The following is a 12,503-nucleotide window of genomic DNA, read 5'->3' as shown; positions in this document are numbered from 1 at the left end:
TGTATAATTAGTTTTGTGCAGACAACTAGAGTGTATAATTAGTTTTGTGCAGACAACTAGAGTGTATAATTAGTTCTGTGCAGACAACTAGAGTGTATAATTAGTTCTGTGCAGACAACTACAATGTATAATTAGTTTTGTGCAGACAACTAGAGTGTATAATTAGTTCTGTGCAGACAACTAGAGTGTATAATTAGTTCTGTGCAGACAACTAGAGTGTATAATTAGTTCTGTGTAGACAACTACAGTGTATAATTAGTTCTGTGTAGACAACTAGAGTGTATAATTAGCTCTGTGAAGACAACTGGAGTGTATAATTAGTTCTGTGCACACAAACTCTGCATTGACAATGCTCCCTTTCTAAAGATATAAAGATGGATTGTTTGTCTTTCACTTCAGTTCGAACTACTAAAATCACGTTCATGCGTCAGCAGGTGGTTCAGCGATAAATCTGAGGGCTTATAACGCTTAAAAACTGGTTCTGATACCAACGGTGGGTGCAGCACAGATAGCCCATTATGCAGCACAGATAGCCAATAACAACAAACAAACACGTACACGTAAACGTACATGAAAACATCCCCGCCTTCTGTAAGTATATCATAGACATATATAAATATATATTTAAGATAATATCTTTCATTCATTCGTTTCAGATCAGTTTTTTTTTAAAGTCATTTAAGTAAAATTATGTTTGCCTTACGAGTTCTATCGAACAGCTGGAATTCGTCTTAATTTTTTCATATTGGTTAATGCTAGTTTTGTAATCATAGTTTGTAATCTTGTGTTGAGATGAAATTTCCACCAAAGAAGAGTGTCTTGAAGAATAACTAGATTTCCTTTTATCAAGCTTATACACACACATTTCCAAAGCTCTCCGGAGTAAACATAGAGCGAGTTTTCCACAACTTTGTTTCCTTACACCAAACGCATGATTTTTCATATTTAAACTCCAGATTATTCTCAGAACTTCAAGTTTTTCTACACACATAGAAAATCAAAAATAATATCTTATTACGTCCAAAGGTCTATTATTATTATTTTTTTTAAAAGGGAACTGTATTAGATATTGTGAACTATTCCCATGTTTCATACAGTATAACAATGTATTTTATTTATTTTCTGGCAGGTGCGTTTTTACTAAACTTTGAAGATGAAATATTCCCTTTTTTTTTGCTTTTGAACTTGGACCCTATACTTTTTCAGTCTCCTTTTATTTTCGATTTATGGATTAAAATGTGCTTGTTTGTTTAAGTTCGCGCAAAACTACACGAGGGCTATCTGCACTAATTTAGAAGCGATAGACTAGTGGTTCCCAACAAGTAAGTGTTTTAATTCTGCTGTTCTTTTAATTGCACACTCAGTTATATATATGTCTTTTATTTGATAGTGAAAAATGGAAAAATAAGTTAATTATTAGTAAGAAAAACAGTTTGTTGGGTAGATGGAATCTTTCAAAAAACATGGGGGGTCCTTGGTGGTGAAAAGGTTGGGAACCGCTGGATTAGAGGAGAGACAGCTACTCAACACCACCCACCTCCAATTCTTAGACTGCTACTCTAATCGAATAGTAGAATTGACCATCACGTTATTAAGGCCTCCTCGATTGAAAAGGTGAGACGGTCGATGACCAAACCACTTCAGCCAAATTAGAAAGTGAACATCGCGCAAATGTTTTTTTTTTAAGTTTGTGGAATTTACTATTAAATAACATGCACATCTTCCCCCACTTCTTTAGATTTCGAATTCAACTTTAGATCATTCTTTATAACACAAGAAACTTCATTGTGTGATGATGTTACAGATTTATAATTTACACAAAAAAATGAAAGTCACGACTTCAAAATATTTGTACCTGGTTTGTTTGTAATTAAGCACAAAGATCACACAATGGGCTATCTGTGGTCTGCCCACCACGGCTATCGAAACCCGGATTCTAGCGTTGTAAGTCCGCAGACATACCGCTGTGCCACTTGGGGGGGGGGGGGGGGGGCTTGATTGTTTGTCTTAAACCTTTCCTTACAGAATCGGGTAGAAACAAATGAGACACCATTTGTGTGTGTGTGTTTATTTAGCTTGTAGCATTTGAAAAGCCGTAACAGTCTGTACATATATCCGAACGCCGATCTACCATAATTAGGTACAACTGTTACTCAGTTTAAAAATAAAAAAAATGACCCAAATGAAGAGTCAACAATACTGCAAGTGATCATATGTTTCCAGAATGGCCCTACATGAAACACGTTCACCAGATAAATGTTATATAAATTTTACGACTTGCAATCCCATGCAATCTTTTTAAACGTTTCCCTGTGAATAATTTCAACAGTAGTGTAGATAGATAATTTCACATAACCATCACCTATCCAGTAACAGTAGGGAATAATCTTAGAAAAAGACCATGCTCATGGAATAACAGAAGAAGTGTATACAGTTCTAGCCTGACAAACTTTATAAAAAGTACTTAATGCAACCAAATAGAAAAAACAAAGTTGCATGACTGTTTGTTTTTTTTTATCATTGATTCTATTCATTTATCCTCTTGGTGGCTCAGCGATAAGTCTGGTGGTTTATCATGTTAAAATTCGGGCTCCGATACCTGCGGTGAGTAGAACATAGAGTTGTGAACTTTTGCGCTTACCTCCAAAACAAACAAACTGTTTATTTAACCCCCTCCAAAACACAAAACGTGTTAGTTACATATTCTACACTTATCTACTTGAAAGAACCTTAAGTAAACAAAATTAGCTAGTTTCTTTTTGTATTTGAATTTAACTTAATACGTCATGCGATCAGAAAGATATTGTTTATCGAGTTGGAATAAAACTTGGTTGTTTGTTTTAAAGCAAAGCTACACAATAGGCTATCTGCGATCTGTCCATCACGATTTTAACTCGTTTACTAGTAGTTAACTATAACTTACACACACACACACACACATATATATATATATATATACGTTTCATAACTGTAGTTAATGTAAAAACTTGTCTTTATGAGCAGAACTGGACGAAAGCTAGGCTATCACTGATATATTGAAACGAATAAAATAAAGTCAGACTTTGTTGTCTCTTTGTGAAGTTACGGTGAGGAAAGTGACGACTCGGCTTATAGAAGTTTGTAAAATAAAGTTAGACTTTGTTGTCTCTTTGTGAAGTTAGGATGATGAAAGTGACGACTTGACTTTTAAAAGTTTTAATAAACTTCTTAAAGCCGAGTCGTCACTTTCCTCATGTAACTTCACAAAGAGACAACAAAGTGTGACTTTATTTTAACAAACTTTTAAAAGTCAAGTCGTCACTTTCATCATCCTAACTTCACAAAGAGACAACAAAGTCTAACTTTATTTTAACAAACTTCTAAGCCGAGTCGTCACTTTCCTCATCGTAACTTCACAAAAAAACAACAAAGTGTGACTTTATTTTAAGCCTGTTTACAAATACTTATATTAAATCAATATCCATCTTTTCTTCCGAACAAAGTCGTTATTAATGTCATAATTTTACTTTCTTGTCGCCTTTTTTCCTCCCTAAATGTAAATGCATAATTTTCAAATATCTTACATACATATCCTTGTATATTAAGTCATTGCTTCATGAATGTTGGTTACGCCTCATATTGATTTTTTGGGGGTTCAAGTCACGAATCTTCTTGTGGGTCGGCGGGAGGTTAGGGAGTTATAAAGCTAAAATCAGGGGTTCGATTCCCTGTGTTAGACAGAACTGTCTATCGTGTAGCTATACACTAAAACAAAGCACGAGATGCTATTTTAATGAATTTTATTCAGTATTTATGTAATGTTATATTTTAGCACATGATGAACTTGGTGAAATACAAAATGTGAAAGGGATTTCTAAAGCTTCTTTGTTCTTTATTCGATATGGTAATATATTAATTAATTTACTCATATTTCATTCATTCTAGGCTGTGTCAGCCAACTGCAAGGCGTAGACCTCCGCCAAAGACGTCCAAGTCTGTCTGCTGCTTTCCTCGGCCATGTGACGCCCTCTTTCTCTGTGATGTCATCACGTCATCTTTTGTGTGGCCTACTCTTCGACGGGAATTTGGCCTACCAGCAACGCGCTGCCCAGGCGTTTTGTTGAAGGGTTTCTTCGTAGAGATGTCCTACCTGTAGCCTTCTAACTTCCTGGCAGTGGGGGTAGAAAATTAGATGTTTTAGGGCGCCCCTGATTCGCCCGTAAGGTCCCTTCTCCGGACATGTGAAGCAATTGATCAAGACATCTGCACCACCAGAATTATCCACTTCGTCCTCTGCGACCTTATGACCTTTGTTCCGCGACTGCTTATTCGGGAAAGCCCTTATTCGCAGCTAACCTCCTAAGTGGAAGGAGATGTCACCCCCCCCCCCAGATTTCCTATTTAAGTTCCAAAATTCGAGTTTATGCGGCATCATCCAGGCTTACTTTTGTATATTTGAAAATCAACATTCTATTTGTATCAAAGATGGAAGTAGCCGTGGCAAGTAATCGTAATCTAACAGACTATACACTTTGATGAGATCTACAAGTATTTACGATGCAGTTCCTCAGAGCGTTGGTGAAATTACGCTTTGTTTTGTCGATTGTTTGCGTGAACTAATACTCAAAAAAACTTTTTCATGTGACAAGTACTTAGTTTCAAGCGAAGTAGTTTGTGCTTTCAAACCTCGCAACTGAGATTTTTGTCCCATGATGTGTTCCATAATGAAAATTTATGACGCATGAGCAAATATATGAAGAAATTCTTATTTGCCATAAGTCATTTCACACATCACCGAACATCATCATCATTATCGTTTAAGGCCAATTTATGAAAGCCATTTTAAGGTTCCCTTTACTGAGATGTTCTTTTTGAGAATACATATTCGTTTAGCGGATATATCAACTCTAAACTATATCTCATTTAGGTAAATATATAGCCTATTAAACCTTTTCTGAAGTGATTTAGAAAATGGAGCTGTAAGCAAGGTCGTTTCAATTTTGTCGTCCGTTTTTCATCTCGTCCGAAAAGAACATAACTAAAATGCTCTAGGCATATTTTATTCAGTTTAGTAGAACCATTACGAAACAGTTAGGAAACCATATTATACTGTACACGTACAAACATTGTTAATTAAGGCAGAACTTTGAAGCAATTTTTTTTTTTTAACTACTGGCTTAATCTTATTAAAATCATTATTTACTACTGACTTATTCTTATTAAAATCATTATTTACTACTGGCTTATTCTTATTAAAATCACTATTTACTACTGGCTTATTCTTATTAAAATCATTATTTACTACTGACTTATTCTTATTAAAATCACTATTTACTACTGACTTATTCTTATTAAAATCATTATTTACTACTGACTTATTTTTATTAAAATCATTTTTAACTACTGGCTTATTCTTATTAAAATCATTATTTACTACTGACTTATTCTTATTAAAATCATTTTTAACTACTGACTTATTCTTATTAAAATCATTTTTAACTACCGGCTTATTCTTATTAAAATCATTATTTACTACTGGCTTATTCTTATTAAAGTCATTATTTACTACTGACTTATTCTTATTAAAATTATTTTTTTACTGCTGGCTTATTCTTATTAAAATAGAGGAGACTTTCTCTCGTTGTACGCAAACTGTGGTCATTAATAGATTTAATGATCATACAAGATATCGTGAATTTAAAAACAGCTGTACAAACGAAACCCAACATGTCTTAACTTACAATCATAATATCTTTCAGATAAGTGTGTTCGAACTAACAGTAGTAATCAGTTTTTAGACAAATATTCTGTTCGTAAATTTCTTGCGTTCATTTTCTTATCTACAGCTTAAATGTTTTCACTCTTTCAATTAGACAAGATTTGTTTGTTTGTTTGTTTGTTTGTAGTTAAGCACAAAGCTACACAATGGGCTATCTGTGTTCTGCTCACCACGGGTATCGAGACCCGGTTTCTAGCGTTGTAAGTCTCCAGACATACAAAGGAATGGAAAAGACAAGAATACCGAAATTTTTATATTATGAAAATTATATTATTGCAGAACCAAGCAACTAATGTTTCAAAACTCGATAAATAAAAACAAAACCGTTGTTATACACAATGGTTCGTTAATACTTTGAGCTGCAAGTAAGGCTATAAAAGATGAAGGGTGCTCGTAAAACGACTCCAGTCTGGTCTTTAGGAGCAATAGAAAGTTGTAGGAGAGAATTATCTGAGCAGGAAATGTTATATGGTGAGCCTCATAATGCGTATGTTCCAGTAAATTATAGTCCTCAAACATACTGATTCTGAGAGGACTTTAATGAAATATCTATCTCATATATGGAAGGATTGAATATCGCACAAAGCCACACAAGGGTTATCTGCATTAGCAGTCCTTAATTTAGAAGTGAGAGACTAGAGGGAATGCAGCTAGTCAAGATCACCAACCACCTACTGTAATCGAATAGTGGGATTGACCGTCACATATGTAATACGCCCAGGGCTGAAAATGCAAGCATATTCGATGATAGGATTCGAACCTGCGACCAGCGGGTTGCGATTCCAGCGCCATAACCATAAGGTTAGATGTGGAAGGGATGAGAAATTTAAAATCATCATTTAAGAAACACTACAGTCTATTGGACAGTAAAATTAGAAGGATGATGTGGGTCGGAATGGCCTAGTGGTTAGGAATCGCTCTTTCAGCCGTAGGGGCATTATAATGTCACGGTCAATCCTACTTTTCGTTGGTAAAAGAGTAGCCCAAAAGTTGGCAGTGGGTTGTGTTGACTAAAGAATTATAACTTTAAAAACAGGGTTTCCACAGCCTAGGTAGCCCATTGTGCTCAACAACAAACAAACAAAACCGTATTATTTCATATTTTAAAGATTTGTGGAGGCAATCTTAACCTTGTGGGTGGATAATCTTATGATTTTTAAATGCTTATCTCAGTATACGTTTTTCTTTTTCTATAAGGGAACTATTCAAATTCAGCAGCTGTTTTTTCCTGTGTCGTTTACTGCGTAAAGTTATGAAGCACGACCCACTAGATGGCAGCAGTTATGGTATAGCTCAAAAGGAGATTCCTAATTTTAATCATAACTTTGTTTGCTGGCCCATTAGGGATTTCCTAATGCGTGCATGTAACGGCATTTCTACTATACCTTATATATATCATACGGCACTGCTGACGAGTGATCTTGCTTCTAACATAACAACTTATCAGTTTCGTGAGGATGTCAATCGTTTAAATGACACCAAGCCTATTTCCATGTGATATCACGAAGGTCATGTAATAACTCACAATAATAATGTTGACTGATAAGTTACTTCATTATATAATCAAACTGTAAAAGAAGGAAGGTTGAATTTGTAGGAAGGAGTGAAACTGAGATCAGACCATTTGTAGGAAAGAGTGAAACTGAGATCAGACCATTTGTAGGAAAGAGTGAAACTGAGATCAGACCATTTTTAGGAAAGAGTGAAACTGAGATCAGACCATTTGTAGGAAAGAGTAAAACTGAGATCAGACCATTTGTAAGAAGGAGTGAAACTGTGATCAGACCATTTGTAGGAAAGAGTGAAACTGAGATCAGACCATTTGTAAGAAGGAGTGAAACTGTGATCAGACCATTTGTAGGAAAGAGTGAAACTGAGATCAGACCATTTGTAGGAAGGAGTGAAACTGAGATCAGACCATTTGTAGGAAAGAGTGAAACTGAGATCAGACCATTTGTAGAAAGGAGTGAAACTGAGATCAGACCATTTGTAGGAAAGAGTGAAACTGATATCAGACCATTTGAAGGAAAGAGTGAAACTGAGATCAGATAATATTTCAAATTTTACTTCTAATTTCACAGGGCATTACACCTAGTTGTCGTCCAGGTTGAAAAATCCAATTCCAGATACATTTTTCTTTTCTTAGCTTATTTAGCTTCTTGTTTGTATCTTGTGTATAATTTCAAGAACTGTTTCAGTAGCTCGTTTTAGACTCTGTAGTAAATTTAATTCGACTTTCGGAAAACATATTTTATTTTCCAGTAAAGAGTAAAAAAATATTAATATCGGTACTTTCGAGTTTCTTACCAAGTTTATTTGTTATGAACATTTTACACTTTATTTAACAAAATATGAAATGGTTTAATTTTTTCATTCAAATATGTATTATAATGTATATGACGCTTTCAAGAGAGCTCCTACACCATTAAGTGTTAAACAATGGATATTGGTGAAGAAAGCTCCTACACCATTAAGTGTTAAACAATGGATATTGGTGAAGAAAGCTCCTACACCATTAAGTGTTAAACAATGGATATTGGTGAAGAAAGCTCCTACACCCTTAGGTCTTAAACAATGGATATTGGTGAAAAAAGCTCCTACACCCTTAGGTCTTAAACAATGGATATTGGTGAAAAAAGCTCCTACACCATTATGTGTTAAACAATGGATACTGGTGTTTACAACTTTAGTAACGTGTTTGAATGAAACCGTAGTTAGGGTCCTTCATATCTTTTTCAAACTATATGCGTTCAGAATATTTTGCAAACGTTTAAAGCAGTCATCAGATTGAAAAGAAACTTATCAAATTTGTGAACTAACTCTTACTATTGCGTATAAAACCAGGAACGTATCCTTCCATGCACAGAGATTGTCTAAGATGCAAGCTAACGAAGTGTTCTGTGCTTTGTGTATCACGCATATAAACACTGCCATACGTATATAACATATTTTGAGAATATCCATAACAATTCAGTTGGGATTTATATTCAGCTGTTTGTACTGTCTACATATATATTGGGTAAAAGATTAATTAAGCATTGTGTGTGTTTATGTTTCATGAATTATCCGTTGTCAGTAGTGCCTAATTTTGTTTTATGTCTAGTTGTATACCACAGTATACAAGTTGATTAAAAAATCCTTAATGTTACACTCTGATTACATGTTTATATTGTTATGTTTCATTATGTTATCGGAAATTCAGCCTCGTTATGGATAAATGCTACGAGCATGGCCTTTGATATTGCTTTTTTCTGTTTACATCTTTTGTGAAACTCCTACGAGCATCGTGTTTATCCTCAGAGCGAATCTTCCGTTAGACATCTGATGAATAGCAAAAATGCTTTCATTATGTATACTTGCATGATTCTAAAGGAGAATACTCTAGAGAAAATTGTCCACGGTTTTGCCTGGAAATTGCTTTTACTATTAGCGCACGGTGAATAAAAGAAAAGAGAAAAGAAAACCCTCAATAGAGCTTTATTAGCATGTAAAAAAAACAAAACAACATAGTTAAACGCTTTTAACAAGAGAAAAATGTCCTTTTAATTTTCACGTGCAAGTCTGTACCTTTACGGTTTTGAAGTTTCTATATAGCAAGTCGTTTTAGACATCGACCAGAAGATCAGCTATTGCTAGGTTTTTGGGGTTTAAAAACTATTATAAGGACTTCGATTGATGCAAAAAAAAGACACTTTATCTATTTGACGCAGTAAAAATATATTGTTTGTTTGTTTTGAATTTCGCGCAAAGCTACACGAGGGCTATCCGCGCTAGCCGTCCTTAATTTAGCAGTGTAAGACTAGAGAGAAGGCAGTTAGTCATCACCACCCACCGCCAACTCTTAGGCTACTCTTTTACCAACGAATAGTGGGATTGACCGTCACATTATAACGCCCCCACGGCTGAAAGGGCGAGCATGTTTGGTGTGACGGGGGATTCGAACCCGCGACCCACAGATTGCGAGTCGAGTGCCCTAACCACCTGGCCATGCCGGGCCAGTAAAAATAGAACTATATAGATAATGGGCTTTATTTTTCTTCGCTGAAGAGTAACGTGGTCTTGTAAATTTAGCTTGGCGGAAAATATCGTCATTAAAGAAGGCATCCAACTGATAACATAATGTATTCTAATCTTTATACATAAGAACGTAAGAAAAGTATATTTGAGTAGCTATACTCGTTAGTAGGTTAATTTTTAGTTTATATCTGATCGGAAGTTAATATTAACTATGGAAAAATATAGATTTATTTTGTCGCGAAATTCCTTGCTTGGTACGGTATATTTGCTGGAAATTTATTAAATCAGAGTGAAATACTTTTCATACTGTGCAGACTAAAACACACTTAAACGTTTGAGACTTCGTTCACATATTGGTTACTTTTATTAAGTCTTTGGATTTACAACGCTAAAGGTACTATAAAACGGTGATTAGGGACGGAATTTTTACAAACGGAGACTAATCCATGACTCTCAATTCTCATACTAAGTGTCCCCTGGTGGGACAGCGGTAACTCTTTGGATTTACAACGCTAAAGGTACTATAAAATGGTGATTAGGGACAGGATTTTTACAATCGGAGACTAATCCATGACTCTCAATTCTCATACTAAGTGTCCCCTGGTGGGACAGCGGTAAGTCTTTGGATTTACAACGCTAAAGGTACTATAAAACGGTGATTAGGGACAGGATTTTTACAAACGGAGACTAATCCATGACTCTCAATTCTCATACTAAGTGTCCCCTGGTGGGACAGCGGTAAGTCTTTGGATTTACAACGCTAAAATCTGGGGTTCATTTTCCCTCGGTGGACACAGCAGATAGCCCGATGTGGCTTTGCTATAAGGAAACTCGTACCATGACTTGAATACAAATAAAATTAATATGTAGCCCAATTATATCTGAATACTGTAGCCCAACTGAGTTTCATAGAAACATCAAAGTGTCCAGTATTTTATCTTTGATTTACCAACTGTCCGTAATCACCCCCACTACGGGCTGTTTGAGCACAACATTAAGAATTACCATTAATCTCTATTTCTTCATTACTGGGGTGTATAGGAACAACCAATATAAGTTTAAAAGTCACAGAAGTTTATAAAATAATGAACGGAATCCGTACCAGTCGTTACGTATTTTGAAATAGAAGAAAACAGTCGAAAATTTATAATATATATATATATATCAAATATGATACAAATCAAAGTGTATCATTTATGACAGTATTTTAGAACTTTATTGAAAACATGGATACTAAAATTAATATATTGGAAACACTGTTATAATCAAATTAATAGTAAAGTTAGATTTTGTCCATAATCTCTCCACTAACCTTAGGCCCGGCATGGCCCAAGGTATAGCAATCTGTGGGTCGCGGGTTCAAATCCCCGTCACACCAAACATGCTCGCCCTTTTCAGCCGTGGAGGCGTTATAATGTGACTGTCAATCCCACTATTCGTTGGTAACAGAGTAGCCCAAGAGTTGGCGGTGGGTGGTAATGACTAGCTGCCTTCCCTCTAGCCTTACACTGCTAAATTAGGGACGGCTAGCACAGATAACCCTCGTTAGCTTTGCGCGAAATCCGAAACAAACAAACACTAACCCTAATCATAATTTTTGGTGTACACAATACGAAGAGTGGCAAAGCTAAAAGCCGGGTTTCGATACCCGCGGGTGGCAAAGCAGAAATAGTCCATAGTCCGAAAAAGGGGGCAGAAGACATGAAATGTAAGTGTACAAACCCACAATTGGTAACATAATCCGACGTAGAGCCGCAGTAGATCAATGATAACGTTTCTTTCCCAGTGCAGCTTTTATATGTCGTTAGGTGGTGCTAATATATTGGTGTGGTTTTTGACATATTAACTTTTTCAATGAGAGACTATTCTACGTTATTTCTAAATTTTTCTAGTGTCCCTAAAACGCGAATAACAACGTTTCTAGTTTTAAAAAAGTGGAATTTATCTATATCCTCTCCCCTCCCACAAGGGAGCCAGAACTAAGGGTGGGGAATTACCCCCCCCCCCTGGCTTGCGTCCACAGATACAGTAGAAAATATAACTAACTTCATTGTTAAAAATAAAATAAATATGTCATTGTAGGTATTTAATGTTATTTTGTTGTTGTCCCTGTATGTCCCTTTCCCCTTCCCCAAGAGCTAATGACTTATAACAAACAAGTTTCCTGAATACATTTCAAGATGGCCCGGCATGGCCAGGTAGTTAGGGCGTTTGACTCGCAATCTGAGGGTCGCGTGTTCGAATCTCCCTCCCACCAAACATCCTCGCCCTCTATGCCGTGAGGGCGTTACAATGTGACGTTGGTAAAAGAGTAGCCCAACAGTTGGCGATGGGTGGTGATGACTAAATGCCTTTTCTCTAGTCTTTCACTGCTGAATTAGTAACGGCTAGCACAAAGATCCCCCGTGTAGCCTTGCGCGAAAATTAAACCCAAAAACCAAACCTAAACACATGATTATGTTGTTGCAAAACAAAAGAGATGTATGATCAACTTTCCCAAGAGGATGTATGCGTAATAGAATTCCACTCTATCTGTTATGAACAGGTGAACAAGCCATATAAGGTGAAGCAACGCAGGGTTGAGTACGATACATTAAAATGAATTTGAATATTGAAATCAGCATGTCACGTGATACTCACAGTTAATATAAAGTCGAAATGTTAACTGGCGTCTCAGCGGCACGTCAGGGGGCTTTTCACCCTGAACATCGGGTTTCAGTACCCGCCG

This window comes from Limulus polyphemus, unplaced genomic scaffold (genome assembly GCF_000517525.1).
Source record: "Limulus polyphemus unplaced genomic scaffold, Limulus_polyphemus-2.1.2 Scaffold814, whole genome shotgun sequence".
In the NCBI taxonomy this organism is placed as follows: Eukaryota; Metazoa; Arthropoda; class Merostomata; order Xiphosura; family Limulidae; genus Limulus; species Limulus polyphemus.
The sequence above is the reverse complement of the archived record's forward strand: the minus strand, read 5'-3'. Positions refer to the sequence as shown.